This window comes from Diadema antillarum, unplaced genomic scaffold (assembly GCF_040938485.1).
Source record: "Diadema antillarum isolate AM-2024a unplaced genomic scaffold, OU_Dant_1.0 seq00000932_RagTag, whole genome shotgun sequence".
In the NCBI taxonomy this organism is placed as follows: Eukaryota; Metazoa; Echinodermata; class Echinoidea; order Diadematoida; family Diadematidae; genus Diadema; species Diadema antillarum.
Window position 1 is genome coordinate 507,583 of NW_027271783.1, and position 18,928 is coordinate 526,510.

An 18,928-nucleotide genomic window follows, 5' to 3' on the forward strand; every position below is an offset into this window, starting at 1 on the left:
TTTGATACCTTGTATTACACATTGAACCGATATTTGAGACTTCTACGTTATGCATGATGCCATGTTCGATTTGCAGCTGTAGACGTTATTGTTTAAGGTATTGTATAGAGATAAACAGAAATGGGAAGTGATATTCTGATGATCTTTTACTGAAGACGATACGGAGTACAGATATCTTTCTTCCCCATACTCTCCTACTGAATGTCTTGGAACATCGTTATAAATTCATCTTTATTATGGCATTTGTCATATTTTATTGGCAGTTGTGCGGCGACTTGACCCGACCTGCACGTATTCAGAGTGACTTTACTAAACTGAACACTTTCTCGCCACCATCCCCCATAAAAGTGAAAACAAAAATTTCGGTCATCGAGCATCCAGGATTTGGCATTTTTATGGCTTTGCCTTTTCACAAATGATGTGAATAAAAGAATATGTTAGGGCTACTGCCAACATTGTGTGAACAAATTTTGCATCCTAACAACTTGATTCGCATGACTCTACATAATATTATAGTGAGTTTTATTTTTTCGGATGTAACTTATTATCAACATTGACTGGTACACTGACAAAGTGTTAGGAATAAAGAGACCAACAGTGACTTCCGAAATTATGCAATTGCATATACCCACCAAGACTTCCATTGATTAGATACTATCTGATAATTCGTTTATTCCCTTTTATACATTTTAATGTGTGTTTTTGTTTAGTGAACATGTTAGTGCATATTTTTTTTTTATTTGCTTTTAACAGTGCTTGGTTGGAAATATCAGTTTCAAAGTTCTAAAAGTAACAGCAAGACCTAATAGTGTTAATATAATTTTGCATTTTTTTTTTTGCCACTGATATACATGTATTGATGATCAGCAGTTACCGGTATTTCTCAAAATATGGCAACTGCCTTGTTTCTGGTAGAAACCTTTGAACTTCAGACAATATTAGTATGTTGCATTTCCCCCGAGAGACCAAAAATAAACTTTTCCTTGACATGATATGCTGGTACACACCTTGTGATTATCTTGCTTTTATGTGTTTGTTGGATTGATTGATTGATTGATTGATTGATTGATTGATTGATTGATTGATTGATTGATTGATTGATTTTGCCCGACTTTCTCCTCCCTCTCTAAAACTAAAAAACAATCAAAAACAAAAACGGTATAGTGAACAGTGCACCCTCTGGAGGGCCATGATAGACAGGTAATGCTACGAACATAAAATTACCGTCACTCTGACCTCCCCTCTCCTATAGCTTACGTCAAGAACCGGCGTGATTCCACTAGATTTGAGCTGATGTACATGTATCAGCATTCGTACTCTGATGATCGTTTTTTTATTCTTTTTTATTTGTTTTTTTGTTTACCATTTGCAGATGAAACAAAAACCCAGCTTTAGTGCCTCAAAATAGTTCTAAAATGTGAGTTAGGGAAAGAAACAACCGATGTAAAAATGTTAATCAGTATAATCAATGTTAAGTATTGCTAAGTACACAATATGTGAGCAATAGTTTTATTAAGATCGTTTCTAGAATAAACCATCTACAGTGAGGAAATCAGGGATATCTCCTTACTTTTTCCGCTTAATTGCCAACTTTATGGTAGCATGTTTCTTTGCTACAAGTGAACTATGATAGTATTACATCTGCATCAAATGTGATAATTCGATTTTTATGTTCCCTTCTTTTCCAAAAATGAGTGAAAGAAAAAGAAATATACAAGGCTGAATTAGTGAAGATAGGTTCGTGATGGGATGCCTGTCTTTATGGACTACATTGTATCAGCTGTGAGGAAGCTGCTCAGCGTGTCTCTGAGTCATATGTGTGTATGTGTGTGTTTTTTACTGAATGATTTTTATCCTAGCAATGGTACCCTAAAAATATCCTTTTCACAAGACGAAATTTGATGAATACATCATACACCGAATTAGCAAATACGATTGACAAAAATTGTAAAATGTAACATATTCCAAAGATATTCTGTGGATTATAAAAGAACAAAGAGAGAAAATGAACGATATGACATTCGAGCAAACAAATTATACATGTATAAGTTACTTAATTTCTATGCACAGTGTGGATCCACGGGAGTGTCAATAGAGGTAAATCATATAGAGAGAGCACAACATGGACCTAATACAAGTGAAAAACAGATGATGCTTTATTCATATATTTCATTTCCGTAACCACGACAACATACCTCGTCCTCGTCCTCAGATAGTCTATAACTCAGCTGTGCCGCTTGAAACATGCCTTTATACTATGCCAAAGGCAAACTAAAGATGGTATTGGTGAAAGATGGTACATGTTTATCATTCTACAAATGAAATACATAATTTGATTAACAAAATAAGTTCAATACACAGATTCGTTACAAGTTCTCTCTCTCTCTCTCTCTCTCTCTCTCTCTGTGGTACGTGTGTTCATCTGTGTGTATGTGTATGTATGTGTTTGTCTGTTGCTACACACTAAGAAAAAAAAAATAGGTTCAACTTTGCACCTTTCAGACAATAAAGGTGCAAAGTTGCACCTTTTCAGGCGCTCCCATTGTGAAACTGGTCTGAAAGGTGCAAAGTTACACCCTACAAAGGTGCTCCCAGTGTGACATTGGTAAAGGTGCAAAGTTGAACCTATTTCTATGAGAGTGACATTGGTTGGAATTTTATCCTTAACTTGTCAAAGCAAGATGTACGTGACTTAATTCATTCAATCGTTTCATGTTTGCCACTTGGTTTGATCAACAATCTCTCTGTGCACCTCTTTAGTTCCAGAGCAATAGTTCTGCTATTGTACGTTACTTATCTGCATAGTCAAGCATTAGTAGTCACGCGTAACATAATTACATTGTGCAGTGGTGTCGAGTTGAAAATAAAAAAATCCCTATAACCTAACCCAGAATTTCTTCATTTCATATTCATCATCATAAACTTTGTCTGTCTTTCTGCGGAGGTGGCTAACGATTCATGAGAAAAGAAGCTGGCAAAAGAATATGCAAAAGTCTAGTTTCATTGTCACCTAAGAGGAAACCCAATATAACATCAGGTTCAATATTGAATCATGTTTGAATTGCTGCTGTATACTTGTCTTTCATTCGTTACATAAAACTTCTCTTCACTGCAGCTGTAGCTTGATGATCTCTTACAATCCTTTTGGAAGCCTTGGGTCTTTAAACTCATCTCTGCTCGCTGTGCCATCACAAACTCATATTTCTTGGGGTGATCCATCATCTTTATATGCCGTCCATTACTATGGAACAAACATTCATAAGACATTCGTAATCTGTACCCTCTTTGTAACCCCAAGATTTCACAAAGTAATCACTCAAAACCTGGTTATTGAGACAAGCAGTTTTGTAAATATTTCCTCCATCTCTTTTCTTGTATCGCTCTTTATAGACATTCGTTATCTGCCCTTAATTCTCTGTGCCATGAGCATCTATTAATGATAGATACCCTGGCATTACAAGTGTTGTTATGATTATGATGATGATGATGATGATGATGATGATGATGATGATGATGATGATGATGATGATGATGATGATGAAGAAGAAGAAGAAGAAGAAGAAGAAGGAGGAGGAGAAGAAGAAGAAGAAGAAGAAGATGATTATTATTATCATTATCATAATTTTATGTAGACCTAAACATGTACAAGATATTCTAGATGGTGTGTGGAAAATGAGGATGCAAGAGATATTTTGAAATAAAAATTGAAAACCAGACTTTCAGTATAAATTTAGTATGCTGGAATCCCACAAACCCGGTTCCAAGAGTTAGACCATCTAATTTGCGTAAGAAATCGGCAAGAATGTCTTCTACATCCATGCAATCCATTACATTTCAAGTTTCCAAGCTGCTAAAGGCGAAGTAGTCTTATGCTTTGCTGTAATTATAGCAATGATCATTTCTTGGACAGACTTTGTGACTATTAACATAAAGTCTTGTTGTGCTCTGCTGACGTCTAACAATCCATGAGTTTTCAACAGATTGATTCGTCCAACATCTCTCTCATTTTGGTCTGGCTGACTTTCTTGACATAATCCCATCGAATAATATGCAAGTCTTAAATGCCATGGATTTAAGTTCCTCGTTACGATGATCCCCCGTCTATTTTTGAATGAGACCCCCTCAATTCATTGATTGAACGCTGATTTGATCCGACCATTTAATCTTCAGCTCCTCGACATGGCAAGAAACTGGGAAACAGTACAGACTGGAGAGGTCTTTGGTTAAAAAAGAAAAAAAATGTGGGGGTGGTAAGAGGAATATTGGTCTTGGAATGAAGAAGGCTCGTGGGAACACAAACATAACTCGCAAAATTAATGAATCGTGACAATTCATTCATGCTTTTACATAAACCCTTGACTCGGGCTTTAAACTAGTAAATGTATGGAAATATGAACGATGAATGCGCTTTAGTTCAATATCTAAACGTAGATAACAGTGTTACAATTAGTCCCACCATTTCTTGACGCTCAACATTTGGACGTTAATAGAAACAAACAAGTTGACACTAATTGAAATGAGTTGCTAAATGTTGCATTTTAAGCGAGTTTGAGAAAGAATAGACTGCACATCTGATCTTGAAAGCATGGTGTTTTTCTTTTATGATTGACAGGAATTGACTTTGTAAAGTTCCATGATTTTAAGCAAGGCAATGTTTTCCCTCGCATCGCATAACATTTCTGATAATTTCCTTACTTTCTGTGCACCTTAGGCGTAAGTGAATCCAAACTTTAAACTACAAACGATATTTTTTTTTTCGGTTATCATTAAAATGTCAATCTCGCGATGGTTCAATTAGCTGCACACACTCAGCATTAGAATCGTCATTCAAATCAGGGAAAAAAAGAATAGCGTCCTCCACAAGAATTCCTTCGTAGCTGTATGAAGACGTGCTTCAAGGTAATCTGCATGTTATGCCTAATTAAACCCAAACATCAATTTGTTGGGCCGACGAGCATTAATGAACAGTCCCATAAGACACCGTTCAATCAAAAATATGCTCAATTCGATTTCGTTCTCTCCCCCCCCCCTCCGCTTATCTCCTCAAACCCCTTCTCTTCTACCCCACCCCTATAGGCTCTGCCTATATTTGTTTAATACATGTACCATGTAGATAGATAGATAGATAGATAGAAAGATAGATAGATAGAAAGATAGATAGATAGATAGATAGATCGATAAATAGATAGATACTCAAGTATAGATAGATAGACAGACAGGTAGATATAGATAGACAGATACAGATAGATGGTCAGCTAGATATCATATATAGATAGATAGACAGATAAATAGCTCGCTAACTAGCTAGGTAGTTAGCTAGCTAGATAGATAGATAGATAGATAGATAGACAGATAGATATAGATATATAGATAGATAGATATGTATATATATATATATATATATATATATATATATATATAGAAATAATTTTATATAGATATATTATGCACATTTATATATATTGTATATGTTTTACCGGTATATTATCATGAATACATGTATGCGTTTTTTATCCATCCCTCTGTGGGATTCACTTTTCTATCAGTCTATCTTCTCATTCAAAAATATATTATTACATAACATCAATAGATATCATTTGTTTTTAAAAACAGTTTTCAAACTATCACATCTCTTAGCAAACCCCCTTTCTCTCTTTATGTATTTATTAAATACATGTATGTTATTTCAAAGTGAAAGAACTGAAAGTACATGAAAGTTAATACAAAATAATACTAATCAACTGATATTAGAAATCAAAGAAAATTGGACAGAATCATAGGGAAACACAAGCAGAAGTATAACATATATAATCATATAAGGAATATCATAGATATATATATATATATATATATATATATATACATGCATACATATAACATAATATTATTTGTATGTATGTATGTATTCTATGTATATATATATATATACTAGCAGCACCCGTGGAAATCCACGGGTCTGAGGGGTTTTATTTTTTTTTCTCATAATACGATTTTGCACATTTTTATTGAAGAAATAAAAAGAAAAGTCTTCTCATTCTTTCGTTAATTGTGCTGTCTTCTAAATGACCACCCTTCCCAGAAATTTTATAATACATTTTTGTAGTATATGCCAGGCGATCCGGTCCATTGGTAGGGATCATTCCCGCCACTACTTGCTTTTATTATAGAACTTGAGTTTCGAGGGGTTATTTGCACCCGTTGAAGTCCAACAGTTGTCTTGTTGCCCCTCACCCCTCCCCCCCCCCTCACGCACACACACATTTCCACCTCCACAGGGCAAAAAACAAAAACATTCAGGGAAAAATTACCAAAAACGCAAATGAGATTCCCCGAAAGTTCTGCCCACAGGTTGTTCCCGTCGAAACGGGAAGATATTAACACTATGACTTTGATTACCCCCTGCTCTTGCATCCACGCGGGCACCCGCGGGAATCCACGGCTGGTCTCAAGGCCTCGGTTTGTTTTGTGTTTTTTTTTTCATGTTTCTTTTCCCCACGTTATGAGAGAAAAATAAGATATATCTTCATAATTTTGCTCCCTCCTTTTTGTTTTTAATCACCAAAACTTGGCTTGATATATCATATTAATATAGAACTACATCTGCTTCAGATTGTACATTATCATAATTAATATTAGGCCTACAATTATTGCTCCTATTATTGTTATTATTATATCATTATTATCATTATCCTTATCATTATTATTATTATTATTATTATTATTATTATTATCATCATCATTGTTATTATTTGGGGAGGGGGAGATCATATAGTCATCAGGTTTAATAGGCACCCGTGTGAGTAGGTTCTCACGACCTCGTATTTTTTTTTCTTTAATGTTTTTCCCATGTTATGGAAGAAAGAAGAATATATACATCACTGCATTCGTCTTCATTTGCTCCCTCTTTTTTTTTGTCACCAAAACTTAGTTTGATAGACCATAGAACCACACATTCTATTTCCACTTGCAATTTTAAAAATAGGCGGTCGGCAAAGCGAGGTTTTCCTCTACGTCCGCTCATCTTATGAATATGTATGATTACAGCTGCTCTGCAGTAAACGAATGGACACTGCTGCGCGTGTAATCTGATATGTAAGGGTACGATCGGCAAATATATTTAGCCGCGTCCTAAACAGTCTGCGTACAATGACACCGGACTTGAGAGCAAACGGCGAGCAAACTAAATGACGGGCAAATGACGTACCTGAGCTGCATATAGTATTCTGCAGTTGTGCAAAATACAATTACATAACCAACGTTCGTTGTTTTCATTTGGGGACGCCAATAATGGCGAACTGTACGTAAATGCCCTTGTAGTCCATATCACGCACACACAGATTCGTGTAACCATCGTCAATACATTCAGTACACGTAACAGGCGGAGGCAAAGGTACATCACAGAACTATATACACACAGTGTAGAGTGTGTATAGAGTTCTGCGAGGTACATTGTGTGTGTGCGTGCGCGTCCGCCGGAAGATGTCAGAGATTTCGCTGCACCATCATCTTTAGTATCCCCCCCCCCCCCAGTGTCTCTGCAAGCTAAAAGATGGAAGATCGAGAAAGCAGGAGGCCAGCGCAGGTTCGGTGAATATTGAAACGCTCGGCTCTTTCGTCACGCACAAAAATGCATTATGCATGTAGCTAATTAATTTTTCTTTTTCGTCCTCGACGTCGACACGGAGGCGGAGAGGGGACGAAACCCGCGCCATTCGATGTAGGATACTTTCCTGCGGCCGACGGCACCGGTCGCAACTGCCCGGAGCCGACGGCTCGGGAGGAGATAGAGAAACCAGCAACGCCGAAATAAAACAGGAAATACATAAGGCCGCGACAACAACAACAACTTCGAGTATTATAGTATAGGATATGAAATCATATATTATATGTATATATAGATATATTCGTGTTACCTATTCTGTATCCTTCTCTGAATCCATGCAATATATTTATTTTTGTTTTGTCATCTAATCAATGAGATTGCGATAGGCTTATGAGCATCAATGAATGCTCCTGTAATTGAGACAATCAAATTCCAGAGTCGCTTCTCTCATGCGACAAAGAGCTACCGGTAATCCCTAATCGAAGTCGGAACACCTGTCAGCCTGGCATCCTCCCGGTGATCAATTTATCAGTTTTAGTCATGACAAAACGTACCAGTTCTTGTATCCAGTGAGCAACTGTTTAGCTTAGAAGGAGGAGGGCATGTTGGGTGGGGGGGGGGGGGGGGAGGGCGTGGGAGAGGAATAAGCAGTATTTGCTATTTTCTCAACGGCAACATTTTTGAGTATCGATGTTTCATGAAAATATTCTCTCTATGTTTGCTTCGATTCAATATTGCTGCTGTTGTTTTTTTTTCCATTGGTAAGAATGCGTGGACGCAGAGGGATTATGGGAAAGAAATTTTGCTACGACACGTGTTACACTCTGTCAGTTGTCAGTAAAAAAAAAAAAAAAAAAAAAAAAATCTGCCAGATTCGAAATTCAGCCCTGCGTATTGATCCATCGCTATCTTTTTTCTTTCATTTTACCCCATTCAATTTCATAGTGGATTTGTGATGATGAGAAAGCGAACGACGCGGGAGATGATTTTTTTTTCCCGTTACCACGCAACTGAACGGTAACTGAAAAAAAAGTAGAATATTCGTGAACTCGAAATAGTGAGGAGCTGCAGAAGTGGTATATTGATATAGTTTTGATGCATGTTGTCATAGCCATGGATAAATTAATATGATATAAATCAAATCAGTATAGGCCTACGTCTTATCACGACATTTGTATCATTGGTCTCTGCTACCACTGTGGAAACATGTGATTGCTTGTGGTAGTGTTTGCAGTGGATGTGATAAGATTGAATAATATCAGCCAAAAATAGTGATAATAACAATAACAATGGTGGGCGTGTTGTGGAGAATGTATTTTACAGGGGTTAATGTCAATCAGCTATAATGACTACGCGAATGTCGATAATGGTTGTATATTTTGACGCTGATTCAGGTAAAGAGTTCGATTTGATCATTGTCCTGCTGGCATAAGAGATGTCTAGAAATACTCTCGGAGGGAGAAAGTTTGAAAAAAAAATATTATAGTGATCAATAGAATATAGTTTTATACTCACTTCTGACTGGTCCACTGGGAACTTGTGTATCGATCTGTTATTACTTTGTTTTGTTACATCATATATTGATTGTGAAGCTTATTCCAAATATAGTCATACATGTATAACATAATATAATACAATATGATATGATATGATATGATATGATATGATATAATATACTATGATACAACATGATATGATATGATATGATATAATTAAATATAATATAATATGATATATAATATAATATAATATAATATAACATAATAATAATATAATATAATATAATATAATGTAATATAATATAGTATAAAAGAAAAGTATAGTATAGTATAGGATAATGGATGCACACTGCAGTAGACGCTGTTGTGACCCCGTCAAGTTAATGGCCGAAGCTGGTCAGCTGGCCATATTCATTGACCTATATATCTCAACTATTGGTCAGCATGTCGATGCTGTCATTGCGCTCTTCCTCCTCTGTAGTCACCTACGTCCTCTGACTCACTTAATACAACTCTTGTCAGCGTACGGGCGTTGGACATTAGATGTTTATGATGATCGCTATATCATTTTTCCTTATCAAAACAATGGAGCGGTGTGCGAGAGACAGTATCATTGAAATGCTGCTGTATTCTGTCCGGTTCGAATTGTGCGAGGCCGCTAAGTGTGAATACTTCGATGTGGGATGCGAAATAAGTATAATATATTGCACTGCAGCGCTATATAAACATGACGGACAGAAAACAGTCCTATGAAATGTAGAAAAAGCGACAGAGATTTCACTCTGTGTGTGTGTGTGTGTGTGTGTGTGTGTGTGTGTGTGAGTGTGTATGAGTAAATAGAGAAGAAAATAGAACTGATGTCATAATTCAATTCAATTCAATTCAAGGCAGGTCAATTGAACTCTTTATTGTCCATTTCTTGAAATATGTTTCGTTTGCATGCATACACATTACATCGGTACATACATAGAATGCATACATGCTGACGTGCAGTGCACAGGTAAAACATAGATACATAGATATCATAGATATACAAGAGATAAACAATATCAATATCAATGTCAAAGATACACGGCATTGGAGGAAATAGTAATCTCTGTGTATGTTCATTATATGAGTCAACATCGTGTTGGTGTGACGTGCGTCTTTGCAGGTGTGAAAATGTGTGTCAAATTGATAATGACTTAATAAGAATTTTGAAATAATGAGTGAGCGTATTTCTTTGTATAAATGTGTGATTGTATAAAAATAAACCACTGAAATTGTGAACGTTATTTCCACCTGAAAATATGCGAATGTGCATTTGTAATGCAAAAGCACGGAAAACATGATTCGGTGGGTTTTTTTCCCCGTCGCCAAAGATTTTAGAAGTGTTTCTTTAAAATGCGGTGTCTGTATAACGAGCACGCGGCAAGAGCAAAGAGAATGATGTGTTTATAGCAGGAGCATCGAGCATCTTTTTTGTTCTTGTTTTGTTGTAGAAGTGTAGACCTAGCTCTCTCAAATTAAACAGCCCGAGAGTTTCAGCGCATCAACCTTGTTTCATCAAGGTTTTAACTCGACTGAGAGCTCTCTGTCAACATGGTAAATGTCGTCCATTTCGACCTCACTAATTGATGTTTATGTTCAATCAAACATAACATGCTGATTATCTTCAATCACGTACGTCGGCTTGCAGCTACGAAGGAATTCTTATGAAGAACACCAATCATTTTTTTTTTTCTGACATGAATGTCGATTCCAATGCTGAGTGTGGGAAGCTAATCGAACCATTACGATATTGACGTTTTAATGATAACGGGAAAAATGTTTATTGTTCGAAGTTTAAGGCTTCGTCAGAGTCTTGTATTTACTTTAAATGGCCACAAAGGGAACAACTGATCACAAATGTATTACGATGGGAGGAAGCACAACACGCTAGTTCAAAAGATGGAGAGATAGAGGGAGAGAAAGAAAGAGAGAAGGGGGAGGGGCAGAGAGGAAGGTGCTGCTTGCAGCGTACGCATGCGGATGCGGAATGGATGCGAGCGAGCCTCCGCGCGTATGTGGCGTGCTCATTCATCCGGTGTTAGCGGGACACCCGGTTTGTGGCGAACATCATTCGACCAATGAATGCCGACGCTTTCAGCGTCCTCTGCACTCGACGGCGACACTTGGGATACTTGGATTATCCTACATCTAGGGCTCACAAGAAAGGCATCTTTAGTCTACTGAGAAGAATAAGTGTCAACACTGTCCGAGAGCGTCGAAGCACTTTCGTTCGTATAGACATAAGAACGATTACTTGAGAAACTATTGATCAAAATGATGAACAGATATTTCGTCGTAATCTTCCTCCTCCTCCTCCTCCTCTTCCTCAGTCAAGGTAAGCCTCCTTTACTTCAAATTATATCTTTCGACTATGATATGATGATGTGCAGATGTGTGTTTTGTGTGTGTATTGCGCGTTGAAAAATCTTTATGGATTCAATCAATCCATACTCTTGCTCGTATATATGTTGTTTACTCTTCTAGTGCGTTGTAAAATTTTGCCCTTACCTACTCACAAAAATATCGTAACTTCGTTGCAACCACGCACATCAAAACATTCGACATGGCGAAACACACTTAATTAGACGATGTACCTTGTAAAACCAAAAGTCTGGAGGTACCAGGCATCAACTCCGTGGTAAAAATAAGATTCGACCGCATCCTGTATTTGAGTGCAGTTCTGAATATGTAAGGATAAAACATTCAACAAATCAACAGCAACAAGTCTGTGGTTAATGCAGAGTATATTTCATACCTTCTAGAAGGATAATCGAAGGATACACGAGTACGTGTTATAAAAATGAAAGATAATTTTGTGTTTGTGTGTGTGTGCGTGTGTATGTGTGTGTTTGTGAATGTGTGGTCTTGGTAGCATAGTAATAGATATGATAGTGTCTTGTGCTAGATTCCCCAGTAGAAGCTGAGCAGTCTTATCATTGTAAATCCATTAAGTTGTAAAAAAAACAAACAAACCAAAAACAAAAAAATAACAAAAAAAAAAAAAACTGGAATCCGAATGTCATGCATTAAACATCGGGTGTCGGAAAGTGCCGATCGCTTTAATCAGAGATTCAATCCACTTTCGACACGTTTCATAAGTTATTCAAATGTTTTATGTATACAATATGTACTTGTTCTATCTCTCTATTTGCTTCTCTCTGCTAGAAGTCTTTCACTCTCATACTCACAGAATCCGATACCAAAACGAGATATACACTGGTCTCCAGTAGCGACTGATTTTTTTTTTTTCAGTTGAGTCTAAAACCAATGACAAAAGAAAAATAGGAAAAGAAACTACTACGTCTGTCGGAACAGAATGGAAATACGAAATAGTGCAGACCGCATTTTATCAATAAAATGTGTAATAATATAGAAATTCTCGCTCTTTATCGATTTTGAAAATGCGTATTCTAGACCAAGAGAGAAAGGAAAAAAAGGAATGAAGAGAATATTGAAAGGGAGAACCTCTTATTTGAAAAAGGAGAAGGAGAGCAAATAATACAACAAACACTGTAAATATCACAAGAAGAGCAAATAATTACATTGATTTCAATACAAATAATACAAGACCTATTATATAGCGCAAGAAAAGCAGATAATTATACGGATCAGAAAGCGACAGCCGACGATCGGAGAGGATAACGTTGTAAAGGACAGTGCTCCGCTTCGTTTGCAATGTTTTGATAGTGACAAACTGCCATGTTCTGTCATGAGGAATTGTAAAACACACACAAAAAAATGCAGTATCGACGTTGGTTTGAACTCCTCGGTGTATGAGAATTTGATTCCGCGTTTTAAACTGCTATAGTTTGCATAAATTGCTCTTCATTGCTACTGTGAAGTGTTATGAGAAACGTGTTACCTTCGTGACTGCTGTATACTTGCCCCTACAATCGGAAGTTATCTGAAGATGGACTACCAGCACTCCCAGATAGCACATGTCATTTGTTTTAACTTTATACAGTGCTTAGTAGTTTAGCGGAGAACTTGAATTTGCGAGTGAGTTTGTATATATTTGAAGTTTGCAAAAGAGCTTAAATGCATGCATTTAAGATGCTCTGGGAAATTGGGCTATTAGTAGGAGAAAAGGGATAGGTAAATAGCTAAGAATAAATGAGCTTATCTTTATTATCGACGCGCCTACTATAGGAAAATAAACGGGATGGCTCTTTTGAGACACATAAGTCGACGGGACACAACGAGACTTCACCTATGAATGTATGGTGAAAGTAAACTTAATGGTAACATCTGCGATTAAACTACCAATATGGCCCAGAAATAACTTGATTAAAAAAAAGCAAAACATTTGCAGGGACAACAATGAAAATTCTATCAAAGTCGGATTAAATCAAGGAAGTTATGAAATTATAAAGATGAGCTATTTGGCAAAACAATTCTGGAAGGTTGATAGAATATACACACGAGTGAATTCGATGATGTCATCACCTTACAATTTTCCATTGATCGTGTACAAAAAAAGAAAATCATTTCTTCTGCTTTAAAAGTGTAAATCACAGTGTCATTTCTAGCCGAATAAACTCAAAATAGTGAATGATCATTCAGGTATGTTATTATGATGTGAAACTGATGCAAACTTGCGTTTGAACCAAAATACAAAAACTACAAAAATTGGGTGTTTCAAGATTTTGTTTAAAAAAGACTCTTTGACAAATTGTGAAGCGATGACATCATCAACATGCCAACTCTTTTACATAATACGTTGACTGCTCAAGATCTGCTTTGTGATAATCTATTAACTTTACTATTTCAAAACTTGATAAAATTTTCGCTGCTGTGCTTCTAAAACATTCCTCATTCTCTTTAAACTAATCTTTTTGCTAGTTCGACATTGTTCTAATACAATAACTTTGTCTAATTCATTTAAATCATTTACGTGATACTTTTATGGAAGCTTCTGAGTGTGCGTACTTGCGCAGCTGCTCATCTAATTATGAAAGTTACTGTAGACTATTTTCTCCATGTGTGATAAAAGTACATCGATATTTGTAACAAAATCTGCGTAGAAGGATGCATTGCAGTATTATTTGACAGCGCAATCGAAAATTTGTCATACATGAAAGCCAAAGATGGCGTTTTTGGTCGTTGCATTGATCCATGAGATTGGTTGTCGTTCTTCCTTTCAACTGACTGAAAATTGAGTCAGATAGATGCCAACAAAGAGGGCCCCCTGGCCAACAAAACTTAGTAACCAACGGAGATCTTTTTCATAAGGACACTGCCCATGGAATTCGGTAATGGGGATGGTTAGAATCGATCTACATATAGATGGTGGTTATTTTATTCTACAGGCAAACTTGCCACATGCCATTTACCACGCTTCATGTCAGACAAAAGCTCCTCCGTGGTGCTCAATAAAGGTTGCGCAAGGATCATCTGGTCAATAACGATCAATATTTCGATGAAAGAGAGAAAAAAGGTGTGCTTTTTGAAAGCTTTTGTGTACCTACTGGCGAAACGAGCTGTCTTTGAACGTGATGAGGATTTGTTTCAACAACTTTCCACTCCCTTTAACGTACGGAGCTACATAGACATCTATGTCTTTATAACAATTTATCAATGCATGCAATTATATCTGTATGTATAATAAAATCAAATATACTATATATATATATATATATATATATATATATATATATGCATACATATTAGGAGAGAGAGAGAGAGAGAGGGGGGGGGGGGAGATAAGAGTAACTGAAACTCTTCGTAAGATGATCATGTCAATAAAAATTTACTGAGTACACGGGCGAAACTTCAAACAGTAGTCCCAAAACCGGACTCCGATCTTTGATGCATTCTTTCTACTCCAGTCAAGTAAATTATTACTCTCACGAACATAGACAAGGGTATTCGATTTCCTGCGCCTTTTATGTATTTGTATGTAGTTGTAATTCTGTTTTCATTTAGTGGAAAAAAAAATAACCTGAACTCGTGACACAGGCAAGGTTACAAGCGGGTATGAATATCAGATCATCATTCTTTTATAAAGGTTACATTTAGCCTTAAAATCCAAGTAGCACTCGCGCTGAATCTTCTTGAACAGATGTATAATGGAATTGGACATGATGCTGTATGTTCCAATTGTCGATCGTCTTCACCAAATAAGATTTGCTTTTTTGATATACCATCACGGTATCGTGTATGTAGTCGCCTTTCAGGTTGCATTAAATTTGTAAGCAAAGTGTAGTCAAGGGGTCATTGCCTGCTATCCGACCCAACCCCCATAAAAACAACAAATAAAAAAACCCCCAAATAATAACACTGAAGGAAAATAGGGAAACATGTTTTCTGATTTTCAGATTTTTACATTTGAACAACGATAGATTACTTATACTGAGTACAGGGTTCCAGAATTTAAAGTGATTGTGATGAGGAATAAGAATGTTTTCAAAATTTATAACAAATTGTAATGAACACGGATGATGACATGGCAGCCTCACCATAAGAATGCATGAGGTGAGGCTCAGGGAAGCAGAACAAAAGAAGAAGGTATGCATACATTCTACACAGGTTAACTTGTCAATCAAGCAGTATTGTAATGGAATTACACTGACTGCATTTCTGGAATATGTGAGGCTCCTATGTCATCAACACTATTCGGTGTAATTTGTTTAAGATTTTCCAGAGTATTGGTTTCTCTGCTCAAAGACCTCAGTAAATTCCACAAATCTATACAGAGTGTCTCTAAAAAATAAAAGAGCATAGGCCCCCTATATTTCTTATTCGGCAGCCATTTCAAAAAGTGTATAGGTTTTTTTTTTTTGGAGACACCCTGTACATAGAGCTGTCGATTTATGTAGTACATGATGTGAAATTATCAAAATCGTCTGGAATGTCCCTTTACTCAATGTGTGCTATGAGTACTGATTGGCCCAGAAAACACTCACACCATTGTGCACGCTGTCCAAAGTAGCTGGCATAGAAAGGGTTAAGGGCATTGGCTTATCTCTCTCCTGTAAAATTTTACCCTTAACCTAACCGGGTGCTGTTCGTTATTCCGAAGGTTCGTTATTCCGTAGGTTCGTTACTCCGAAGGTTCATTAATCCGAAACACATGAATTCCCTAATACCTAGAGGTTCGTCCGAAAATGAAAAAGGGTTCGTTAATCCGAACATATGTGGCATTATTCCGAAGGTTCGTTATTCCGAAGGTTCGTTAATCCGAAAATGAAATAGGGCTCGCTATTCCGAAGGCTCGTTTATCCGAAAATGAAACAGGGTTCGTTATTCCTTAGGTTCGTCAATCCGAAAATGAAATAGGGTTCGTTGTTCCGAAGGTTCGTTGATCCGAAATGATATAGGGTCCGTAGCGAACTTTCGGAATAAAGAGCTTTGTTTCGTTTTTGGATTAACGAACCATCGGAATAGCGAACCTTATTTCATTTTCGGATTAATGAACCTTCGGAATAACAAACCTCATCACATTTTCGGATTAACGAACCTTCGGAATAACGAACCTTCGGACTAAAGAACCTTCGGAATAACAAACCTTTCTGTGCCAATGAGTCAAATGTGCACAAATTTCACACACAAACCTATGGACAAGCAATTGATGTGGTACGAAGAGAGTTAAACATTCTTCTTATGTTGCCTCTATAGGGCGTTGATTAGACATTGAATTGGTTTGGCACTGTTTGCCATCAGCTGTAATAGTTTTACGCGGGACTGTTCTCCGAACGTTAACCCTTCGTCCCTGTCAAAATACTTGTGAAGTGCATGTATATGATTTAATGGTGCCCGATGGTAATAAGGGAGTTAGCCATGATTTACAAACTTACTGTTGTCCTGAAGAAAGGATTTGTTATTTTTAGCTGCGCGGGTAATTTAAAGTCTGATTTGCTATAATCTTGGCATTTTTAGTCTTCTGTCACGAGAGTGTAAATGAACTATCCAGAGGTATAGTCGCAGTCATGAGAGAGGGCTTTTAATGCCTTCATCAATTTTATTGCTTATCACGTGTTATAAGCATTTACAATCTATTACAACAATCTTTCGACACTTTACAAAACCTGTTTCGATAGGCCTTTCAGTTCGTCAAATTTGAGAATGTTTAACAACGAGAAGTGGACATTTGCGTGCCTCGATCTCGCTCATCGATTGCCGTATCTTCTTGATCGCGATGACATGATGCACAATAAGATGATCGCATCAGAATACTTTGTTTTCATCGTCCTAAGATCACATTTCTTCAATCGCGCGAATATCAACACTGCCAGCACGATATCGCCTGCATGTAGTGCCTATAATCATCAATATACAAGGCCTAGTTTCTTTGTTGCTGATGATATTTGCAAGGTATTCAGCTATCTCTGTCACTCAATGATAATTATTCCGTGATTCAGACACAACGCCTCAGGATAATGTTGGCTGCCTGCGTGCATGAACAAAACGTTCAAGGTTTCGCGTAATGCTACGGAAAAGAAAGATAGATCGCCAGTCAGAGGCACCGCAACACTCTCTCTCACGAAAACATACCACACTCCCACCTCTCAACCACCCTCGAAGCTCGCACCTGTGTACATTTCCATTTGTCCCGCGGGTTAAACCTATTTGCGGAATGCGGGGGTACGGGGGTTTTCCGTTCCGGAAGACAAAAACCACAAAAACAGGATAGAAATGACGTAGAAAATAGAACAAGTGCTCGAAGACGCCATTTCACGTTTCACAGTCCCGCGAAATGTCTGTTTAATCAGTCTCCCAGAGCTTATGCAGTGCGAACTGGACGGATTTATACTATCACCAAGGCGACTAGGCTTACCAGGAAATATCCCTGCTCCTAACCGAGAAGGTTCGAGGTTCGAGCTCCCTCGAGCTTGAAAGTGCTGCATGTGAGCTTCTCTTTCCTGCGGACTTTAGCCATGAACAAACAGAAATCCCATGAGTAGAAAAGCGCAGAAGAGGAATATAAGAGCGCGGCGAACGTTTCATCTTCTTCATGGTCTTGATTGGTCAATCAACCAACCTTCCTTGAAGCAGAATGTTGCCCAATATTCCATCTAAAATGATTTATCCCATGCGACAGCCAATATTTGATAAAAGGTTTTGATGTTATCACCACAACGAAAGAAGATCGTATAAGCCCATAACCCAAAACCTTGTAGGGTGCTGTTCGTTATTCCGAAGGTTCGCTATTCCGAAGATTGGTCAATTCGAAAATGAAATTCGGAACAACCAACCTTCGGAATAACGAATCTTAGGAATAAAGAGCCTTCGGAATATCGAATCTTCGAAATAACGAGCTGTAACCACCTTGTATCATGTGGGCCTGGACATGGTGATGACATATTTTTTAGTACAGCATGCGTGTACTTAATTGCTGCCCTCCTCTAGATTTTAGATCGTCTTATTGGTTTTCGGTTACTGGAGAAGTGTGTGTGTGTGCATGCTTGTTTGTAATTCGTCTCTATACGTTTCAGTTCAACAAAACGATGGTGGATGTTGATTAAAAGTGATTCTGCACTCCAAGAAAAATAGGTGACATTGGTCTGAAAGGTGTAAAAGTTACACCCGTAAACAATGGTAAAGGTGCTCCCAGTGTGACACTGGTCTGAAAGGTGTAAAAGTTACACCCGTAAACAATGGTAAAGGTGATCCCCCAGAGTGACACTGGTAAGGGTGCAAAGTTGAACCTATTTTTCATAGGGTGTGTTCTAATCACCTTTCTTGTGTCTTCTAAATCACAGTATCTCAATAAAATTATGTTAAACATGCTTCTATTGTCAGTTGCTTGCAGAAAGCATAAAAAAGACACAAAAAGAACGCAGAAAGAATTTACATG

The 18,928-nt window shown here is 37.3% G+C and overlaps 1 protein-coding gene across 1 annotated transcript in view; it reads left to right on the forward strand.

Annotated features, from left to right (window-relative positions):
* LOC139741498 (uncharacterized) overlaps positions 1-18,928 on the forward strand; it is a 54,861-nt gene that overhangs the window by 5,663 nt on the left and 30,270 nt on the right. The window lies entirely within an intron of this gene.